The sequence below is a fragment of the Acinonyx jubatus genome, chromosome C1, assembly GCF_027475565.1.
Source record: "Acinonyx jubatus isolate Ajub_Pintada_27869175 chromosome C1, VMU_Ajub_asm_v1.0, whole genome shotgun sequence".
NCBI lineage: Eukaryota > Metazoa > Chordata > Mammalia > Carnivora > Felidae > Acinonyx > Acinonyx jubatus.
The window spans coordinates 60,665,694-60,687,699 of record NC_069381.1 but is presented as its reverse complement, the minus strand read 5'-3'; the positions used below and the strand labels follow the sequence as shown (position 1 = coordinate 60,687,699).

The window sequence follows — 22,006 nt, the reverse complement described above, 5'->3', positions numbered from 1 at the left end:
AAGTGTTTTTCTCCTTATGACTTGAAGGACTCATTTCTTTCTTCCCCCTGCAATGTGCGTTTTCTTTCTTGTGTGATGAACAAAACTTGATGTCTAAAAGAAGACCAGCAGGAGTTCATCTTCAATAGCTTGTTCTTCATAGTAGCAGAGTGGAATTAAATATCCTTCTAATAAGTTACAGGAAGACTATGAATACCCTGTCAAACACAGAAACCATGAACATTCTTAAGAGATGCAAAGGGATTTATTATAATGGCACTTGCCTTGGTTCACCCATGGCATTCTCCACAGTATCGTAAATCTTACAAATTCTTCCTCACAATCTCCTTTTATCTATAATGCTTTTCTGTAAAAATATGTTGCAGTGGGGCACCTGGGTGGCTCAGTTGGTTAAATGCCCTACTTTGGCTCAGGTCATGATCTCACTGTCTGTGGGTTTGAGTCCTGCATTGGGCTTTGTGCTGACAGCTCAGAGCCTGGAGCCTGCTTCGGATTCTGTGTCTCTCTCTCTCTCTCTCTCTCTGCCCCTCCCCTGCACTCACTCTGTCTCTCTCTGTCTCAAAAATTAATAAACATTAAAAAAATTTCTAAGTATGTTGCATTTTTACAGGTAAGAACACATTAGGAATATTCAGAATATTTGGTATGTACACCTAACAAGTCAATAACTATTTTTTAGAGTGTGACCTTTCAAATATTACTGTAAACTGTAAATGTAATTAACTCACAAACACACAAGTATAAATTCACAAACCTGTAGGTCCCATCTATATATAATCTATTATAATTCAATTATATAGGTTGCTAAGAAGCATTTAGCTATTCTAGATTGAAATCTTGGTCAAATTTTTTTATAAGGAGGTACATATTTAATTTTTTATGCCAGTTTTTCTAATGTCAAGATTATTTTCACCAAGATCTCTACCAAACTTTCCATAGCGACAGGGTAGGCACAGCTCTGAGGACCCAATCTGTAAAATGTGTCACTATCACTAATCACAGTCTGACACTCTAAAGATTAGTTTACTATGAAAATGAATCTCAGGAGTCTAGACCAGACAGAGAATGATTCATAGTTGCAAAATGAAATGCCACATTGTTTCACTGATTGTAATTAACTTTTTCCTGGTACCAACTAGCAACAGCCTGGGAAGTCACATGGTATGTGGCTATATCCTTGATCTTGTTGATTAGAGTTAGAGGAACAGAGGCATCCTTTCTCCTAGACCACACATGTGCTTAAACTGGGGGACTCTGAGGAGAACTTCTTGTGGACACGAAAGTCTGGAACTAGTTTCCTTAACGAATAGTCTTTCTGGATGCAAGGCTTTGGGCCATAGAAGTGACTACCTTTGTTGTCTGTTAGTTACTTGTTTACAGTTCTGCTTGTTTGTTTTTTAAGGGAAATCTTGATTGCACACCTAATTGTGGAGCAGAAATCAAATGGACCCATGCGAGATTCTCTTGTTGCTGCAGATCTCCAAGTAATTATGAAAGGTAATTACGTATGCTGTGGCCATTTTTCATATGGTGCCCTTGCTAGATTTGATCCAGTGCAAGCACAGGAGACCAACAGAGATATTGCCTTTCTTTATTCTTCCTTAATTTTAATAAAGGAAACTGGTGGTTTCTGTACTTCAGTTTATGACTTCATGCTTATTTTAACAGTCATCACAATGATATTGTCTCCCGTTGAATTTTCCCCCTACTGAAAATTTTGCTTTTCTTAAAATAAGAAATTCTAGTACACCCTAGAGAAGAATAATGTTCCATAGTACGGTATTAAGACCACCAAATCTAAGAGATGCTTCACTTCCTTACCTTTATACTGGGAAAATTCATTGCTTGATCTCTCTGAATCCCTAAAGCTTTTATAACTCATACCATATGTTTCATCACTTAATTATACACTGCATGTTTCAGTTGTTTATGCAGTGATACTCAAAACAGGGACTGGACCAGAGGATACTTTCTAATGACCCAGAGCACTGGGACTTTTTCCTGGGCCCTCAATATGTACTTAAGTAATTAATGCTTGATGATTTTTAACCTAAACTCTGTTTATTATTTGTCTGGTTGAAACATAAATATCTATTATTATTATTATTATTATTATTATTATTATTGGAACACACAGAGATATAGTTAAAAGAATAAAAGATGCATAGAAGCATTTTATTTTATATATTTATATACTGATACATATAAATATCGATTAGTATATATCAGTAGGTAAATTACATGACCTATTAAAAGAGGAAGGGAAAGAATGATGGCATTTTTCATTTGTAAGAGACTTCTGACAGCAGAGTTCTGGTTGCTGGCATGTAGAGGTAGTATTTTTACTTGAAAAACTAGTCAACCAAAAGCAAATCCTTAAGTAACAGGTTTTAAAGTTAGCAGAACTGGGTTTAAGTCCCTCTGCAGTTGCTTAATATATTTGTGATCTTGTAAAAAGCTGTTTATTTATTCTTTGGTTGAGTCTCATTCTCTTTTCATGTAAAGAGAAGAAAATGCTCTCTCTTGGGTTTGCTAAGCAGGGTCAGTACCTAAACATATGTGAAAATGTCTCTCATAGCACCTGGGGTCTGACAGGGTTCAGTTAACTTCCTTACTGGAAAAATCTCAGGGACATGAGAAAAAGGATATTGACTAATATATTCCATTGTTTTATACAGTTCTGTGTGACTTCACAATTTTGACATAAAATAGTCAGATTTTTTATTTGCGCGGTGATATTCTGTTTATTTCCTAATTTCCTCAACACATGTAGGCTTAGAAAGCTGAGACTATATATGAAACTTTGCATGAAAGAATTCCCTAAGACAACTTTCAATGAAGCAGAAGGTAGCAATTTTGAATAGTGTCCTTTTTGAAAAGAACAAAGAAATAAAAGTCACACAAATCACTCCCTTATACCATATTTTAATTTTATACTCGTGAATTTAATGTATTAAAATTTCAGAAAATTATATAAATTACTGGTATTTCAGTGAATAAACATTTTTAGTGTTTAGTTACAAGAGTTCACACTTCATAATCTGTTGAATTTCCTAACACGATAACTGTACTCCCTCATGAAATAAATTAGAAAATTATTTCCCACAAGAAACTCCTTAATCTCATTCTTATCTTAATGTATGTGTTTCTCTCTCTACTGAGAGGCTATGGAGTGATGCCATAGTGTGTCTGTGGCCATGTTTTGTAGGGAGATGTGACAAACTAAAGATTTAACAACAATCATCTTTTCTCATTCCCTAGACTCAGAAAATATAGAAAAGAACAATATGGTGGAGTTATGGTTTAGTTACATAATTCATTGGACAAGAAACATCTTAAACAAGTACCTTCTTCTTCATGTTCACTAGAAATTCTCGGTACTATCATCTCTGAAATGATCTAGCCTCATGACAGACCCACAAAAACTAAAAGGGACTTATGTATTGATGTAAAAAAGTGGCCAAATAAAAATATTTCTATATGGTTACAGGAAAGTATAAACATAGATTCAAGTAAATGTATTTTATTATTCAATTTACATTCATATTTTGTCAATTTACTTGTAGTTGTTTTGTTGAACTAGTGGTTGACATCTGTTAAAGTTGACATCATTCTGGATGTTTGGCTGTGGAAGAGGTTCAAAATGGCATGATAAACTATCCCTTTACTACAATATGGTTGGTTTTGAAGAGAAAAAAAACCTGCAAACAAGTACACTCTGGTAATAAAATTTCAGTAAATGGAGTTGAACAATCTGTTTCTTTAGTTTGGAATCTTATATATGCCTTATTGTGCATAATCTATATTCTCTTAAGTAAATGGGCCAATAACTACCGAAAGTGACACTTAATTAACCTACACCTTTTCCTTATCAATTGATTTGCCATTAAGTTTTCTATGTCAGATATGTAATAATAATTAAAACACTTTTGTATACTTTCTAACACCTCCACATAAGTTAATTAATTAATTAGTAATTGATGAATAAGGAGAAGAAGAAAAGGAAAAGAGAAATTTTGAAAGCTTCATATCCCAGGAATCACAAATGATGTTTGTTGAATTCCATAAGAATATGCTTATATTTCTTAAAATTTTTACTTCAAGTTTTGAAAAGTCAAGATAGTGTCAAATCTATATTGCTGCCATATGGCTCTTTCAACAACATCCAGTTTCTGTGTGTACGTGTCTACATATTTTTTCTCTAGTCTTCCATTTAAAAACATTTGTTGACTATTAGACTGGAGATTAATATAGATTAATACATTTTAATGAATATAGAAAGTTTTTTAAGATATAATCCTTGACTTTGAAGTGTTCACAGCTCAAAGGAGAAAACGACATGAAAACAAAGGCATTAAAGATGGATGTTTGATGTCAAGTGACCACAGCCCAATTCAAATAGGCTTGGGTGGCTCAGTCAGTTAAGCATCCTACTTTGGCTCAGGTTGTGATCTCATGGCTCATGAGTTCAAGCCCCACATTGGGCTCTGTGCTGGCAGCTCAGAGCCTGGAGTCCACTTCAGATTCTGTCTCCTTCTCTCTTTGCCCCTCCCCTACTCACGCTCTGTCTCTTTGTCCTTCAAAATAAATAAACATTATTTTTTTTTTCAAATAGGCTTATGAATCAAAGGAAATGATTTGGCTCAAATAACTAATAGTCCACGTCCATTTTCAGGGAAGACAGATGCTTCGATTATGTAGTCAAATCTATCTTTCTTCAAATCTTGGCTTCAGCTGCCTCTGATCTGTCTTGCTTATCTGATTCAGACAGATCACAGCTACGTAGAGCAAGATGGCCACAAGAAGCTACAGATAATAGGAAAAAGAGAGCTCCTTTCCACACAGCTCCATTCCAGAAAATATTTTACTGTCCTGGAGTATGAAATGCTGTCAGTAGGAAGCCTTGGGCCACATACTTATATGCCTCAAGGGTTAACGCCCTCAAAAACATGTGGGCAAAGAGAGCAAAGGAGAATTCTCAGAGGAAAATCAGGGGGCTGTTCTGATAGGAGGGGATTCTCAGTATCAGTGTAGATGACATACCACTCTGTCTTTGTAACTAGGGAATGGTCCCGATTCTTAATAATAATATAATATATATATGTATATATGTGTATATATGCATATATAATATATTTGTATATGAATCAGTGTTGTATCTTAGTGGCAGATAAACAAAAGCTATGTATTTTTCCTTCCATCCACCCTGCTCTGTGTCACACCCACTCTCAGGCAAGCTGCTATTACAACTTCAAGTAGCCAAGACCAAGGTTGTCCTGCTTGACCAGTCAGTCTCGAGCAGGCAATTCATAAAATGCTCATAACACATGTGTGAGTAGGTATCTAGGGATTATTAAGAATCAAAGTCATATCATTTCCCTTCTCTTCAACCTGGCTAGCTCATATTCATCTGTATAAATCTGTCTCAAAGGGTATCCTCAACAAGATTCAGTTCCTGACCCTTCCTTCTGCAGGAAGAATAGACTATTCTTAACCCTGCGAGTTTGTGGAGAAAGAGAGAGGAGGGAGGATTTGAGGTTCATTTGCTCTTTTGTTCTAGAGGAGTTGAAAAGGAATCATGGACATGGTGGCACTATATAGAGATAGAATAATGAAGGTGGAAGATATGAACAAAATTATGGGTGGCTTTTTGAAATATTATGCTATCATTTTATAGCAGTGTTATTCTCAATACACAATTTAAAAAAATTTTATACTGTTTTGTCATAAAGATTAATACATGTAGGAAGGTTGTCACAAATATGTATGTAAGTAACATAAGATTAGTGGATTGCTGACTGAAATTACTAGAGATGGAGTCACTCTATAAACTGAATACAATAAGCACTGAAAGAAGTACAAAGCAATCCTGGCAATCAGGCATTTTATGTTACCAAGCACATCTGAATAAAGTAGGCTTATCTTTTCCTGATATTAATGGCAGGATGGTTTTATTTTTAATCACTTTAAGCACCAAAGGATTTATTTGCCATTTTTTAATGGAGACTTCCCTAAATCAGTGTTACAATGCTTTCTACCTTCTTAAATAAATACACTAAACATTTATAAAACTTATCTTTTCTCCAGGATCATCTGTATCTTGCTGTGATTAAACAAAACCAATCAGGGTACATATAGCTCATTTGTCAGTCTTCTGGACTTTTTAAATCTTGTAGCTGATGAGTACAGCTTGTTTCCTCCTTTCCTGTTAGGCTATCAGCTGTCCCTTTGTCTTGCTGGCCCTGTGCTTATGTAAAATTATGCTACAATTGAAGTATATAGTAGGACTGAATACATGATAGTTTTTGTGTTATGGAAAATCAAGTAGCTCTGCCTTATTCCAATTTTCTACCTTTAAACTGCTAAAGACTTAAGAATCAGATTAGCAAGTTTGCCGTAATTGCTTGTAAATTAAAATTAATAGTATCTCCATAATACCTACAGAGTCCTGAATTCTCTCAGGAGTATGGGGCATAGGTTTTAAAACAGGTTACATTTGTGTGCTATGTGGCACTTTACCAAGAACTTCTGTGTCTGTTGTGCTATTTTGATACTCAAAATATCTCTGAATTATCCAGGACAGGAATATTATCCCCATTTTACAGGAGGGAAAACTGAGGCTCAGTTAAATGAATTGCCCAAAGTGAGTCAGGTAGTTCATCATTGGCAGAGTTGAAACTGAAACCTGTCTTATTCAACATCTGTTGTTTCTTTCATTCCTAGCTGCTGTGGTCAGTATTTAGGGGATCTGAAGTATCATGATGTTTGAATTCTCGCTAGATCAACTATATTTTATCCTAATATGGGAAGGTCCAATGAGAGTCAGCCAGCTAAGCAAGCTGAACCCAATTTCAATTAAATTTTGCCTTTGTTTGAATTCTGTTTCTTAATACATTTATGGAAATCTCTTTGAGGTTAAGGTGTATTTGCTTTAATTATTGACATGTTTTTGCCCACTCTGTGAAATTTCAAAGGATAAACTGAGGCAATAGTCTCCCAGAGAATACTTACAATTTAAAACAAGGCTTACATCTTCCTCTAGCCATGTGGAGTAATCTGGGTCCTATTCCAACCCCCTCTTTCTCTTCAGTCTAAATATGTCTAGGATAAGACAGTACTTAGCTTTGGAAAATAGGGAGCTGAGAGGCTAGCTATAAGTTATGGTTGTTAGTCACTATGTTAAAATTAATGTAATTCTCCTGATAATTTTCTAATGTTTATTTTTTTTAATTTTTTAAAAATCTTTATTTATTTTTGAGAGAGAGAGTGTGAGCAGGGGAGGAACAGAGGGAGAGGGAGACACAGAATCTGAAGCAGGCTCCAGGCTCCAAGCTGTCAGCACAGAGCCTGACATGAGACTCGAACTCACGAACCGTGAGATCATGACCTGAGCTGAAGTCGGCTGCTTAACCTACTGAGCCACCCAGGTGCCCCAAATGTTTATTTATTTTTGAGAGAGAGAGAGAGAGAGAGAGAGAGAGAGAGAGAGAGAGAGAGAGAGAGGCTTAGGTTTTATGGTGGCTAGGAGGTGGACATGGGATGAGGGTCCCCACACAGAGGCTGAGGTTTGCATGGTTTCACCTTCCCACCACTGCCAAAGGTTGGAACACCTGACTTCTTATCAGCTTGCTCACATTCATGGGGCAGAAGGGGAAGAGAGAACAGCGGGGTTTGAAATCTGTCAGTAATCAAGTAGCAAAAATGGGGTCACACTCTTTATTATACCTAATCAATATTTAAGCAGTTGATTGAAAGAAACACTGACTCTAGTCATCAAGCTTTATTTGTATGTCTTGTCTACATTAGGCCCTCTCCTTTAGTGATGAGTGAGTCATGCTTCTGGGCTGCTGGTGGTCCTCAGTGAGAATAATTGCTTTCCTTACATTTCTTTATGAATAACATAAAACCAGCTAACAAACAAAACAAGTGGTTAGGCAAATACAAACATACCTCCTAGGAAGGGGTTCTCTCACATATCTCTCTTGCATATCGGCTCTTGACAATGACTGCTCAGAGGGCCCTTGTGCACTACATTTGGTGCTGTCTGTGAAAATTAAACAATGGTGCTAAATTGGCTATCTATAGGGAAGGCACACAGCAGAGCAATCTGCCTGCTTCCGAGTGACCACCAACAAGATTTGCTTCCTTTCATCTCATTCAGCTGTGTAACAGAGTGCTTGAAGTGCCCCCAGGAAGTTCCTTTATTTGGCAGAAGGGGTTTGTGAGTATTGATTTCAATGCCCTTTTATGCTACTCGCTGTCAAAGGGGATGCTGTGCAAAGAGAGAATCTGTAACAGAAATGGCTGCCATGACAGCCTTATAGAGCCAGTGTCAAAAATATTAGTGAACAATTTAGTAGTCCATCAAGCACATGAATAGATTGGGCCTTTTGCCATGTACCATCTATCTAGGTGGGAAAACACTGCAGCAGGATCAGAGGATGGGCATGGGGGACAATGGCACACTCCCTGAAGTCAGAGGGACCCTTTTGTTTGCTCAAAAGCTGCTCATCACCATGTCTGACACAAGGTCATTTTTCTGTATCTAAGAACCTGCTAGGGACTCCACAGGGAGTCTAAAGGGATTATTTCCCTGGACCCCATTGTAGTGTTCACTACAAGTTACACTAAAACCTTCTCAATGAAATGTATCATCTCATATTAGATGTGTAATCTCATCCCATTTTAATTCTGCAAGTCCATTCTAATCCCCATCTTTAACATTAGGTTTACCTGCTTATAATGAGACTTGGTTACACATTTTGCTGTTATCCTAATTGGGCAATGGTTATAAATTTTGTTTCCTTTTTTTCCAAGTTTTTATTTAAATTCCAGTTAGTTAACATACAATGTAATATTAGTTTGATGTGTAGAATTTAGCTATTCATCATTTACATATAACACCCACTGCTCATCACAAGTGCCATCCTTAATCCCCATCACCGACTTAACCCACCCCCCACCCACCTCTCCTCTAGCAATCCTCTGTTGTTTTCTATAGTTAAGAGTTTCTTTTATAGGGGGCCTGGGTAGCTCAGTGGGTTAAACATCCAATTCTTGATTTAGGCTCAGGTCATGATCTCACAATTCATGGGATCAAGCCCCACGTCAGGTTCTGTGTTTACTGTACAGAGCCTCCTTGAGATTCTCTCTCTTCCTGTCTCTCTGCCCCTGCCCTACTCCTGCTTTATCAAAATAAATGTTTTTTTTAAAGAGTCTATTTTATGGTTTCCGTCTCTCTTTTATTCTCCCTATGTTCATCTGTCTTGTTTCTTAAATTCCACAGTAGTATGTGTCTTTCTTAAACTGACTTATTTCACTTAGCATAGTACTCTGTAGCTCCATCCATGTCCTTGCAAATAGCAAGATTTCATTCTTATTATGGCTGAATAATATTCTATTGTACATATATATAGCACTTCTTTATCCATTCATCAGTCGATGGACATTTGGACTCTTTCCATAATTTGACTGTTGTTGATAATGCTGCTATAAACATTGGGGTGCATGTGCCCCTTCGAATCAGCATTTTTTATCCTTTGGATAAATACATGGTAGTACAATTGCTGCATCATAGGGTAGTTCTATTTTCAATTTTTTGAGGAACCTCCGTTACTGTTTTCCAGAGTGGCTGCACCAGTTTGCATTCTCACTAGCATTGCAGAAGTGTTCCCTTTTCTCCACATCCTTGCCAACATCTGTTGTTTCCTGAATTGTTCATTTTAACCATTCTGACAGGTGTGAGGTGTTATCTCATTGTGGTTTTTATTTGTATTTGATGATGAGTGATGTTGAGCATCTTTTCATGTGTCTGTTAGCCATCTGGATATCTTTGGAAAAATGTCTGTTTATGTCTTCTGCCCATTTCTTAACTGGATTATTTGCTTTTTGGATGTTCAGTTTTATAAGTACTTTATAGATTTTAGATACCAACCCTTCATATGATATGTCATTTGCAATACCTTTTCCCATTCCAAAGGTTGTCTTTTAGTTTTGTTGATTGTTTCCTTTACTGTGCAGAAGCTTTTTATTTTGATGAAGTCCAATTTTTGCTTTTGTTTCCCTTGCCTCAGGAAAATATCTAGTAAGGATTTGTTATGGCCAAGGTCAAAGAGATCACTGCCCGTGTTCCCCTCTAGGATTTCAGTAGTTTCCTGTCTCACATGTAGATCTTTCACCCATTTTGAATTTATTCTTGTGTAAGATGTAAGAAAGTGGTCCAGTTTCATTCTTTTGCATGTTGCTGCCCAATTTTCCCAACACCATTTGTTGAAGAGACTTTTTTCCATTGGAGATTCTTTCCTGCTTTGTTGAAGATGAGTTGACCGTACAGTTATGGGTCCATTTCTGGGTTTCTATTGTGTTCCATTGATCTATGTGTCTGTTTTTGTGCCAGTATTATAATATCTTGCTCACTACAGCTTTGTAATATAACATGAAGTCCAGAATTGTGATGCCTGCAGCTTTGTTTTTCTTTCGCAGGGTTGCTTTGGCTAGTCAAGGTCTTTTGTGGTTCCACACAAATTTTAGAATTGTTTGTTCAGTTCTGCAAAAAATGCTGGTTGTATTTTGATAGGGATTACATTTAAAGTATAGATTGCTTTGGGTAGTATAGACATTTTAACAATGTTTGTTCTTCTAATCCATGAGCAAGGAATGTTTTTCCATTTATTTTTGTCTTCTTCAATTCTTTCATCGGTGTTCTAGTTTTCAGAGTACAGATCTTTCACTTCTTTGGTTAGATTTATTCCTAGATATCTTATGGTTTTTGGTGTAATTGTAGATGGGACTGATTCCTTGATATCTCTTTCTTTTGCTTCATTATTAGTGTATAGAAATGCAACAGACTTCTGTACATTGATTTTGTATACTGCGAGCTTACTGAATTCATACATCATTTCTAGCAATTTTTGGTGGAATCTTTCTGGTTTTCTACATAGAATATCATGTCATTTCCAAATAGTTAAAGTTTGACTTCTTCCTTGCCAATTTGGATGCCTTTATTTCTTTTTGTTGTCTGATAGCTATATCTAGGAGTTCCAGTACTATACTAAATAAAAGTGGTGAAAATGGACAGCCCTATCTTGTTCCTGACCATAGAGGAAAAGCTCTCAGTTTTTCCCCATTGAGGATGATATTAGCTGTGGGTCATTTGTATATGGCCTTTTATAACATTGACATATGTTATCCCTATCCCTACTTTGTTGAGGGTTTTTATCAAGAATGGATGCTGTTTTTAGTCAAATGCCTTTTCTGCATCTATTGAGAGGATCATTTTGTTCTTATTAATGTGGTGTATTATGTTGATTGATTTACAAATATTAAACCGCACTTGCAGCCCAGAAATGAATCCTACTTGATCATGGTGAATGACTTTTTTTTAATGTATTATGGATTCAGTTTGCTAGTATTTTGTTGCGAAGTTTTGCATCCATGTGCATCAGGGATTTTGGCCTGTAGTTCTCATTTTTAGTGGTGTCTTTGGTATTGGAATCAGGGAAATGCTGGCCTCATAGAATGAGTTTGGAAGTTTTCTTTCCTTTTCTATTTTTTGGAACAGTTTGTGAAAAATAGGTATTAACTCTTCTTTAAATGTTTGGTAGCATTCCCCTGGGAAGCCATCTGTTGTTTTTTGGGATATTTTTGATTAATGATTCAATTTCTTTGCTGGTTATTGGTCTGTTCAAGTTTTCTATTTCTTCCTACTTCACTTTTGGTAGTTTATATGTTTCTAGGACTTTATCCATTTTTTACAATTTGTTGGCATATAATTTTTATAATATAATACTATATGTGTTGTATTTCTGTGGTGCTGGTCATTATTTCTCCTCTCTCATTGGTGATTTTATGTGTTTGGGTCTTTCTCTTTCCTTTCTGTTAAGTCTTTATTAATTTTTTCAAAGAACCATCTCCTGGTTTTGTTGTTCTGTTCTGCTATTTTGTTGTTGTTGTTGTTGTTGTTGTTGTTGTTTTTGTATCATTTATTTCTGCTCTAATCTTTATTATTTCCCTTCTTCTGCTGGCTTTTGGCTTCATTTGTTCTCTTTCTAGCTCCTTTAGGTGTAAGGTTATGTTGTTATTTGAGATTTTTCTTGCTTCTTATGGTAGGCCTATATTCCTATATATTTCCCTCTCATGTTTGCTTTTGCTGCATCCCAAAACTTTTGAGCTGTCATATTTTCATTTTCACTTGTTTTCATGTATTTTTTTAAATTTCTTCTTTGATCTCCTGTTTGGCCCATTCATTCTTTACTACCATGTTCTTTAGCCTCCATGTAGTTGTGGTCTTTCCAACTTTTATCTTGTGGTTGATTTCAGGTTTCACAGTGTCAGAACTATGCATGGTATCATCTCAATCTTTTTGTACTTGTTGAGGGCTGATTTGTGACTTAGTATGTGATCTATTCTGGAGAATGTTCCATGTGCATTCGAAAAGAATATGTATTCCGCTGCTTTAGAATGGGATGTTCTGAATATATCTGTGAAGTTCTTCTAGTCCAGTGTTTCATACAAAGCCATTGTTTCCTTACGGATTTTCTTATTAGATGATCAGTCCATTGTTGTAAGTGGGTGTTAAAGTCCCCTACTGTTATTATAATATTATCAATTAGTTCTTTATGTTTGCTATTAATTGTTTTTTTTATATTTGGGTGCTTTCAAGTTAGAGGCATAAATATTTATAATTGTTAGATCTTCTTGTTAGATAGACCCCTTTATTATGGTATAGTGCCCTTTTTCATTTGTTGTTACAGTCTGGTTTAAAATCTAGTTTGTCTGATAGAAGTCTTGCTACTACAGCTTTCTTTTGACATCCATTTGCATGATACACGTTTCTCCATCCCATCACTTTCAATCTGCAGGCGTCTTTAGATCTAAAATGAGTCTCTTATAGACAGCATATAAATGGGTCTTGTTTTTTTATCCATTCTGATACCATATGTCTTTTGATTGGAACATTAGGTCATTTATATTCAGAGTGATTATTAATAGATATGAATTTGGTGCCATTTTATTACTTGTTGTTGTTGTTGGAGATTTTCTGTTTCTTTCTAGCCTTTGTCACTTTTGGCTTTCTTTCCCACTCAAACAATCCCATATAATATTTCTTGCAGGGCTGCTTCAATGTTCATGAACTCCTTTAGTTTTTGTTTGTCTGGGAAATTATCTTTTCTTCTGTTCTGAATGATAGCTTTGCTGGATAAAATATTCTTGGCTGCATATTTTTCCCATTCAGCAAATTTAATATATCATGCCACTCCCTTCTGCCTGCTAAGTTTCTGCAAAGAGGTCTGCTGCTAACCTTACTGGTCTTCCCTTGTAAGAGAGGAATTTCTTTTGTCTTTCTGCTTTTAGGATTGTTTCTTTATCTCTATGTCTTGGAAATTTACCTGTGATATGTCTTGGTGTTGACTTTCTTTTGTTAATTTTGATGGGAGTTCTATATATGTATGTATGTATATTTATTTATTTTTGAGAAAGACACAGAGCACTAGTCAGGGAGGGGCAGAGAGAGAGAGGGAGACACAGAATCCAAAGCAGACTCCATCTCTGAGCTGTCAGCACAGAGCCCAACTTGGGGCTTGAACTCACGAACTGCGAGATCATAACCTGAGTCGAAGTCTGACACTTAATGTGCCTCTTGATGGGAGTTCTTTGTGCCTCCTGGACTTGAATGTCTTTTTCCTTTCATAGATTAGGGAAGTTTTCAGCTCTAATTTTCTCGAGTAAGCCTTCTGTCCCATTTCCCTCCTCTTCTGGGATTCCTATGATACAAATGTTATTACATTTGATGGAATCACTGAGTTTCCTAAGTCTACTTTGTGATCCAAGGTTTTTCTTTCCATCTTTTGTTCAGCTTATTATTTTCCATAATTCTGTTTTATATATCACTTATTATTTCCTTTGATTCCTCTATCCTTGTGGTCATTACCTCCATTCAGATTTAAATTTCAGTTATTGCATTTTCATTTCAGCCTGACTTGTATTTAGTGCTTTTATCTCTATGTTAAAGATTCCCTAGTGTCTTCTATGCTTTTTCTCAAGCCCAGCTAATATTCTTATGATTATTCCTTTAAATTCTGGATCAGGCATATTACTTATATCTGTTTTGATTAGATCCCTGGCTGTGGCCTTTGCTTGTTCTTTCTTTGGGGATGAATTCCTCCATCTTGGCATTTTGTCCAGGTTTCTATCTTCTTCTCTGAGTTAGTAAAGCATGTTATATTTCCTGATCCTGAGAGTAATGCCTTTATGAAGAAGATGTATAATGTCCTTGGCTTGGTGCTTTAGGAAGTGTCTCTGGTGTGTGCTACATCCACTCTCCTGCTGTTTTGTGGCTGCTATATCCCTCAGGTCAGTCAGTTTCTCCTTGCCTGCAGTGGGGACTATTTGGACCTTGATGAGAGTATGCGGATTTCTAGCTAGGTGGGCTCTGGTCTATTTGCTAGAAGACACATGATGCTATTTTTACTGGAGCTGAATCTTTGTAGAATTCCATGGTCAGTAGACTTGGTGAGTTCTGGGGTTTGTGCTGGTCTTCTTGGGGAGGAGCCTTCTGCACTGGTTGTTAGGCACACTTGCCCTAGAAAAGCAGTCCCAGGAGAGCACAGTGGGGTGGGACTTGGTATAAGCAGGTTAGGCCACCTTTGTTGGTGCTATTCTGTTTACTGAAGTTGGTTTATGCTGAGGGGAAGGGAAGGGAAGTGACACTAGCCTGCTTCTTTGTGTCTGGAGAGGGGAGTCCCTGCTTGTGGGTCTCACAGAAGCACTTTCGGAGGAGTGAATAATTTCCCCTGGTGCATCACAGGCATTTTCAGATCACTGAATTTATACTGTCTGTCTCTGGATTGCTTGCCTGCCTGTAACAGCAGAGTGTACCTTGGGCTCTACACTAGCCAGGTCTCCTGCCTTTTAAAATTCCAAAGTTGAGGGACCTGGTGTGGTAGGAATCTGTGCTTATCTTTTGGGAAAGGGTTTCACCACACTAAGATTATTGCAGGTTTGACCCAGAAGTGCAGTTGTGCCAGGGCAAAGGAGCATGGGATTTGGAGCAAGCTGACTAAACAGCCAGTGTCTCAGTTAGCCACCCTCAGCAGTTGTCTTTGTGCTTTGCTGATGGGCAAGGGAGGGAAATGGCACCTGCTGGCTCCTTTATCCCCAGAGAGGCAATGCCATATCTCCCAGATGCACTCCAAAAAAGCAAGAAAAGTCTCTCCCTGTGCCACTTAGACAAACCTGAGCTTATACAGACTGCCCTGATGTTGTTTGCCTGCCTCCACTGGTGGAGGAAGGCAGCATCCAGTCTATCACAGCCAATCCTGGGGACATCTGAAACTCCAATCTTTGCACTGCACCTGCTTGCAAAAATTCACAAAATTTAGCCCCTCTCATTTTCCCAGACAATGTCTTTGGGGAAGTGTTCTCCTAGTGCTTATCCCTCTGTTCTCTATTCTCTCTCATCTTTCTCCATGATAAGAGCTCCCTCCCCTCCACAGCACCTGCAATCCATTTCTTCCCTAAACCATTTCTCTGTACTTCCTGCCTTCCTCAAAGTGAGCTCTTCTCTCCCTGTAGTTGTGAAGTTTGTTCTATTGGTCCTCAGGTCAATTTCTTGAGTATTAAGAATGATTTGATAGTTATCTAGCTGTGTTTGAGGGAAGAGGAAAGCCTAGGGTCCTTCCACTATGCTGCTGTCTTACCTCCTCCCCTCAAAATGTTTAAATATTTTATATTATAAAGTTCAATTCTGTTTTCTAGCTTCTTTCTGTATCTCTTTCAAAGTTATATCACTTGGGGTTTTTTTTTACAGAAAGCACAGCTTTGGTTTTGCTATTCAGCTTAGGTGTTTGAAGGAACATGAACCATAGAGCATGTTAATATTACTACTCTGCATGTTTCTGGGTATGTTTGGGCTCACTTTATTGTTTTCCCTTATTTAATGATTGTTATTATCTCACTTTTGGATGATGAAAGAATTAGATTGCTGGAAACATTACATCAAGTACCTGGATAGACTATAAGTTCCATGAGAACAAGAGCTTCTATTTTTGCTCGTCAGGCCTCAGTGCTTAGCACACTACTAAGTTTAGCATAGTGTTCAATAAATATTTGTTGAATGAATAAATAAGTGAATTCTATAGAACTTCTCTGCCTTGTAATCAATTACAAGAATTGTCTATGTTGCCTGCTCTTCTTCTGCCTTTTTAAAAAAGTTTACTTATTTATTTATGAGAGACAGAGTGAGAGAGAGACTGCACAGGGGAGGGACAGAGAGATCGGGAGACAGAGACTCCCAAGCAGGCTCCACACTATCAGCAGAGTCCAATGCAGGGCTCGAACCCACAAACTGTGGGATCATGTCCTGAGCCAAAATCAAGAGTCAAACACTTAACTGGCTGAGCCACCCTATTATTTTGCTTTTTAATATTTTTTTTACCTTTATATATTTTCTACCTATAAACAGACTTACTTTTTATACTTACAACTCATGGATAATGTGAATGTGTTTGAAAAAGACATGATATGTCCTGATATTTTTGCAGGTGCTAACCCTAACTCCATCCCGGCTCTCTTGTATGCCATCTTACATTACAAACCATTGGTCAATATCTATATCTGGTTTGGTAAATCATTAGGCAATGTAAACTTAGTGTCTCTGTTTTTTTCTAAGAATGTCTATGCATCATGGTGCTTTTTCCCCATCCTTCCTATTATATAATATATCCTGGGACTAATAGTTGCAAGTTGCTTTACATAGGAAAGCTATGCCTCTGCCTTTTAAGCCTGAAGTCCTATGCTTAACGTCACAATTATTTAACCTTTTCCTTAGTTAGCTTCTAATTGACTCCAAGCTTAGAGATTCTGTATCAGTTGATATCTAATTTGCCTTAAATTCAGAGTACTGTTGACCTTAGTTTCATTAGTCACTAACATAGTTAGAAGTCACTGCCCATCTGCCTTTATGCTTAAGCTTTTTTGGCCACTGAAGACCATATTTGGGACTTCCTAGAGCACTGAAGATGAATAAAAACAGGAATATTTCCCCTTCCTTCTTCCTGAAAAAAATATAAAAGAATCTAGAGAAGATGTTGAATGTTCAACTGTCTGTTAGGGGAAAAACATGTAATGCACATGAGAATTTTGTCAATTGTAAGAAAATGGGGAGTGGTCAGTGCTATGGTAAAACAAAAAGTGTATTCTCTGACTAAAGATTATGAAGTTATATTTTTTAAAAACTATTCAAACAAAATGCATTTTAGAGCCACGTTTGGACTACAGGATCCTAGTTTTCATCCAGTTATCCCAACACTCCTTGGCGGCTTATTTACCCCTTTCATAGATTCAGTAAGTTGTGTTTGGCTTTGGCATAGAGAAAGATGGATGAAATGGACACTCTGGCTTCTTAGTTTTTTTACTTCAGGGTTAGAGGTTTCGTTCTCTTCTGTGCTAATAGTAAATTTAGACTATTACTTCCACATAACTTTGAAGCCCATGGCATTTGGCCCTTCCACAATTTACCTGTCTGTTTCAATGTCATATCCTGACAACTGGATTATTCCTCTTCATTCATGAAAGAGTTTCAAAGCCATTTCATATGTTGACTCCCTGCTCCAAAACCCCTATGAACTTTGGGTAATGTCAATAAATAGGCTGAGAAACCAGCATTTGAACACTCTGGTCTCTCAGGCCCCTGACTTAACTCATCTTTAGGCATCATTATTTCCTTGCCATTTTATCCCCTCATTCACACAATGAAACTCAGAGCCTGTTTGTCATCTGGAAGTACTATAGTTTTAAAAGTCTAAATTCAAACATCCTGATTTAATTTCCTAATCTTCAAGTAGCTTAAATTAGTTACTGCTAATCTTCCTCCTCCTTTATTCAATCCTTTGGTCCATCTACTTTTTCTCTATTAGCCTCCTCACCTTACCCCTATCTTTATTTCATTTCTTATTCATATTGGACTTCAAGTTACCATTATCTTCCTGACTCTTTTTAGTAATATTTTCAATTCTGTTACTTTTTTCTGCTGTTGAACCTGCATGGGATAAACATCTTGATTAATAATCTTGCCTTTATATCTTAGGTACTTTGCATAGCTGAAGAATTCATAGAATAGTGCAGTTAGTTCAATATAAAGGCACGTCCTCAGCTTCCACTGTACATTTAAAACTGCTTCTCAGTCTTTCTATGTTTCTAACCATCTCCCTCTCATTTTACACTTCTGAGAAAACCTGATTTACTACTTTTTCCTCCCTCACATAGTCTCACCTCTGCTTCCCTGCTGATTCCTTTCCATAAACAGTTGAGCATGTTTTTGTCACTACACTAGTAAATAAAAACCAAAAACCAAACCAAACCACACCAAAAACCAAACCAAAACAAAGCACAACATCTCCATACATAGCCTTTCTAGATGCTGTAGTTTCTTCTCTCATTCACAAAGTTCTTGGCATAGATGGTGGTACTTTTTTACTTGTCATTCATTCTTCTTCCAGCTCTTTTCTCTTGCTCCTGTCGCCAAGGTTAACATTGTTAATGAATATCAAAATGTTCTATCCATATCCTCCTGAACCTTTTAGCCATATTTGTCACTGCTGACTTCCTTGTTCTTGAAGCAGAATATTTCTCCTGCTTTTCTGACACTTTTTTACTATTATGGCTGCTGCTTATTTTCTAGACTAGCCCCTAACTTAGTGTTATACTTTGTACTTTCTGATCTTATTTCTCTACACAATTATTCTCATTATTTATTTCTCATTGGTAGGGTGAAAACTTCCAAATCTGTATTTACTTTATATCTTATGCATTCACTCTACATATACCTCACATACCACTGTGAACTAGACATCTCCATTTGAAGGTCCTTGAGCCTTGTAAGTCTAAACATGCCCCAAATTAAACTCATTACCTCCCTTTTCCTTAATTCTGTTCTTGTTCTTCTCTTCTCTATCCCTATGAATGGCACCATTCTTCATCCAGTTACCCGGTCTAGAAACTTGAACACCTTGTTCTCATCATTCCCCACACAGAGTGAACTGTTAACCCTACCAATTTTACTACCACACAGTCATCCCTTAAATTCATCTGTAGCTTGTAAAAGCTTTATAGAAGAGATGGGGTGCAACAGGAGTGTATTATAGTGAAATCTAATTTACATGTTAGAGTTCAAAGAGAGAAATGACATCTAAGTTGATAACTAAAGAATGACTGGTACTTCCAGGTATGGGAAGTGAGAACAGCACTCCTCTAGAAGGCCTCCTATGGGAGGAGGGAATAGCATAGAAAAATAACTTGGAATTGAAGCACAGTTAGAGTCCAGAAATAAGCATATATAAAGTATCTGCATCAAGGTCAGAATGAGGGAAGGCATAGGTATTATGGAAAGTCAAGGCTAATTTATGTCTTCTATCAGTAATTTTAAATTTTATTTTAAGAGCAAAGGAAAGCTATTGGTGAGTTCTAAGCAGGAGGGTGACATAACTTGGTAATATTTCACTTAGTATATGTACAATGGGGAGTGGTTTTATTTCATAGTATGATTTCTATACACACACACACACACACACACACACAGGCACAGAATTTAACAACTTGAATTTCCTTTACTTCATTCTCCTAATGTTCCTATATGTTTTACCCTGTTGCCCTAAATAGCTTGCCTGCTTCACTAAAGGGTAGAACTTTGATGAAGAAATGTTCCTAATAACCCAGTCAGTTATGTCTTGAAAAGATAATTTTGATTGATGTTATAAAATATTATTCTTTTTTAATGTTTATTTATTTATTTTGATAGAGCATGAGCAAGGGAGGGGCAGAAAGAGGCAGAGAGAGAGAATCCCAAGCAGGCTCCACACTGTCAGTGTAGAGCCCAATACAGGGTTTGAACCCAAGAACTGTGAGATCATGACCTGAGGCAAAATCAAGAGTTAGATGCTTAACCAACTGTGCCACCCAGGTATCCCTAAAATGTATTATTCATAAATTATTATCTGCCTTTGTATATTTCACATATATTTGGCACATTTGTTTCCACAGAACCAATTTTTTTTTTCAAACTCATACTATGGGGTACAAGTAGGTGGCTATTTTAAGGTTTGTTCACCTCTAATTAAAAGATTATAAGAAAAAATGCTGTTAGTGGTTTTGGGATTTTATTCTGATTTGACAAACAATGAATTGTTTTCTTTGATAGCACTTTTTTAGACGCAGCTGGGTGAAAAATCAACCACAAAGGGAGCTCAATTTTATTTATCATTAATTTTGACATGTTTCCACAGATGTTTTCTGGAAACCATTGTAACCTGCTTAATTTGTCTCTATATAATGGGAAGCAGATAGCCTCAATTAACGTACTGATTAGTAAGTTTTTTAATGAGTTTCAGTAGTTTTACTCATTATTGCTGACACAGTACACTGAATCCTGGAAACTGGGATTTGAGCATTATTAGAACATAAAACCTGAACCATTGCAGAATTGCTTTTCTATGGCATATTTGTTGTTTACTGGTTGCTTCTCTCTTGTGTGCACGTGTAAGCAGGGAAGACATTGAAACCACATGGCAACAAGTCCATAGACTTGTGGTGTTTGCAAGTTTGTTGAAGAGTCTGTGTATGCCACATGAAATGGGGAAGTGGCTGTGTCAACCCCTTGGTAACTATGCATAGAATTGTAATTTATTCAAAAGACATGGTTGATACCAAGAACTAATGCAGAATGTAGCCTCACTTAATGGTTTTGATAAAAACCTGGATATTTGTAACAGACAGTTCATTGGGTGTTCCTTCCTATAAGCAAGAAATAAAATACTTTATCCTTGGGAACTAGATTTCTTCTTTCAGTTAATCCAGTAAGCATGGCAGCAGGGTTTATGGAAAGGCATTAGAAAATCACTTTTGCCCCGAATAGGGGAGTGGTAAATATGCAGTGTTTATATATTACTAAGAAAATAGATGAATCCTCTTCTGTGGGGCATAGTATCTTAGTCTTCTAAAAAAGAGGATTTAAGACCTGTGGGATCTTCTAAATAGCATAGGTACTTGGATAGTAATGGCCTTTTTTGTTGGAACAGGAATATAGAAACCATGGTCAAAACATCAGGCTTTCTCCTTTGAAAGTTTACAGCCAATTTTTCTTCTGTTTCTATTAGGGGCATTTATGTTATAGCTGCAATGTGCCAGATCAAGCAAAGACCATAGTATCCTGCAAATGCCTGTTAGAGAACTTCTCTTCCACAGAAAGGTGCTTCCTTGTTGCCACATTTTATGGTAACATAAAGTTTCATGACATTTATGGAAGTGTGTGTCATGAAGCAGATGGCTTGTTAGCCTGTTTTAGTAAGCTCATTCATATCCATACAATATTAAAACTTTTCCAAGTTCATGAATTATAAAAGAATGCTAGATGCTGTGTAGTCCAAAGAGTCCTTTAATTATTAAAATTAGATATGCCAAAGGATTCAAACCTGAGTGGAAATTAAAGATGGGCTTTGAATCAAGATAAGGATGCTGAATTTGATTCGTGCAAAATTACTTCTCTTCAGGAGGTACTGGATTTCTACTGGTATTACAAGTACTAATTCAGCTTTATCTCTTATTACTTCCTCACATAAAGCCTTTATGAGAGCTAAACTTGTATTACAAGGACTGTTCACTTCCCCAGGAGCATGAAACATACTTTTTCAACTCAGTGCTTTAGCACATGCTGTCCTTATGTCTGGAAAAAAACTTTCTTAGCTTTCATGCATCTGACTTTGAAAAACCTACCTAAATATCAAGGCCCATCCCAAACAAAACTTCAAGAAAGCTTCCGTGATCCCTGCAATCATGTGGAATTCCTTCCTCCCATGAATCATATTATAATCCTCTACAGTGTATTACATCTTATCCTAAATTATGTTGCTATATGTGTTGTTCTGTGTCATCCATTAATTAACCTTTTTAAAGCTGATGACTCTTTTTTCTTAATCTTCACATAGCCCCACATTGCCTAATGGAGTGGTTTAAA

General features: G+C 36.8%; 1 protein-coding gene across 1 annotated transcript in view; it reads left to right on the top strand.

The window, feature by feature from the left end:
• Positions 1-22,006, top strand: part of LRRIQ3 (leucine rich repeats and IQ motif containing 3) — a 360,753-nt gene that overhangs the window by 327,239 nt on the left and 11,508 nt on the right. Inside the window, exon 13 of the transcript XR_008294971.1 lies at positions 1,403-1,497. The gene's annotated coding sequence lies outside the window, so the exon portion shown is untranslated. The remainder of the gene's footprint in view (positions 1-1,402; positions 1,498-22,006) is intronic.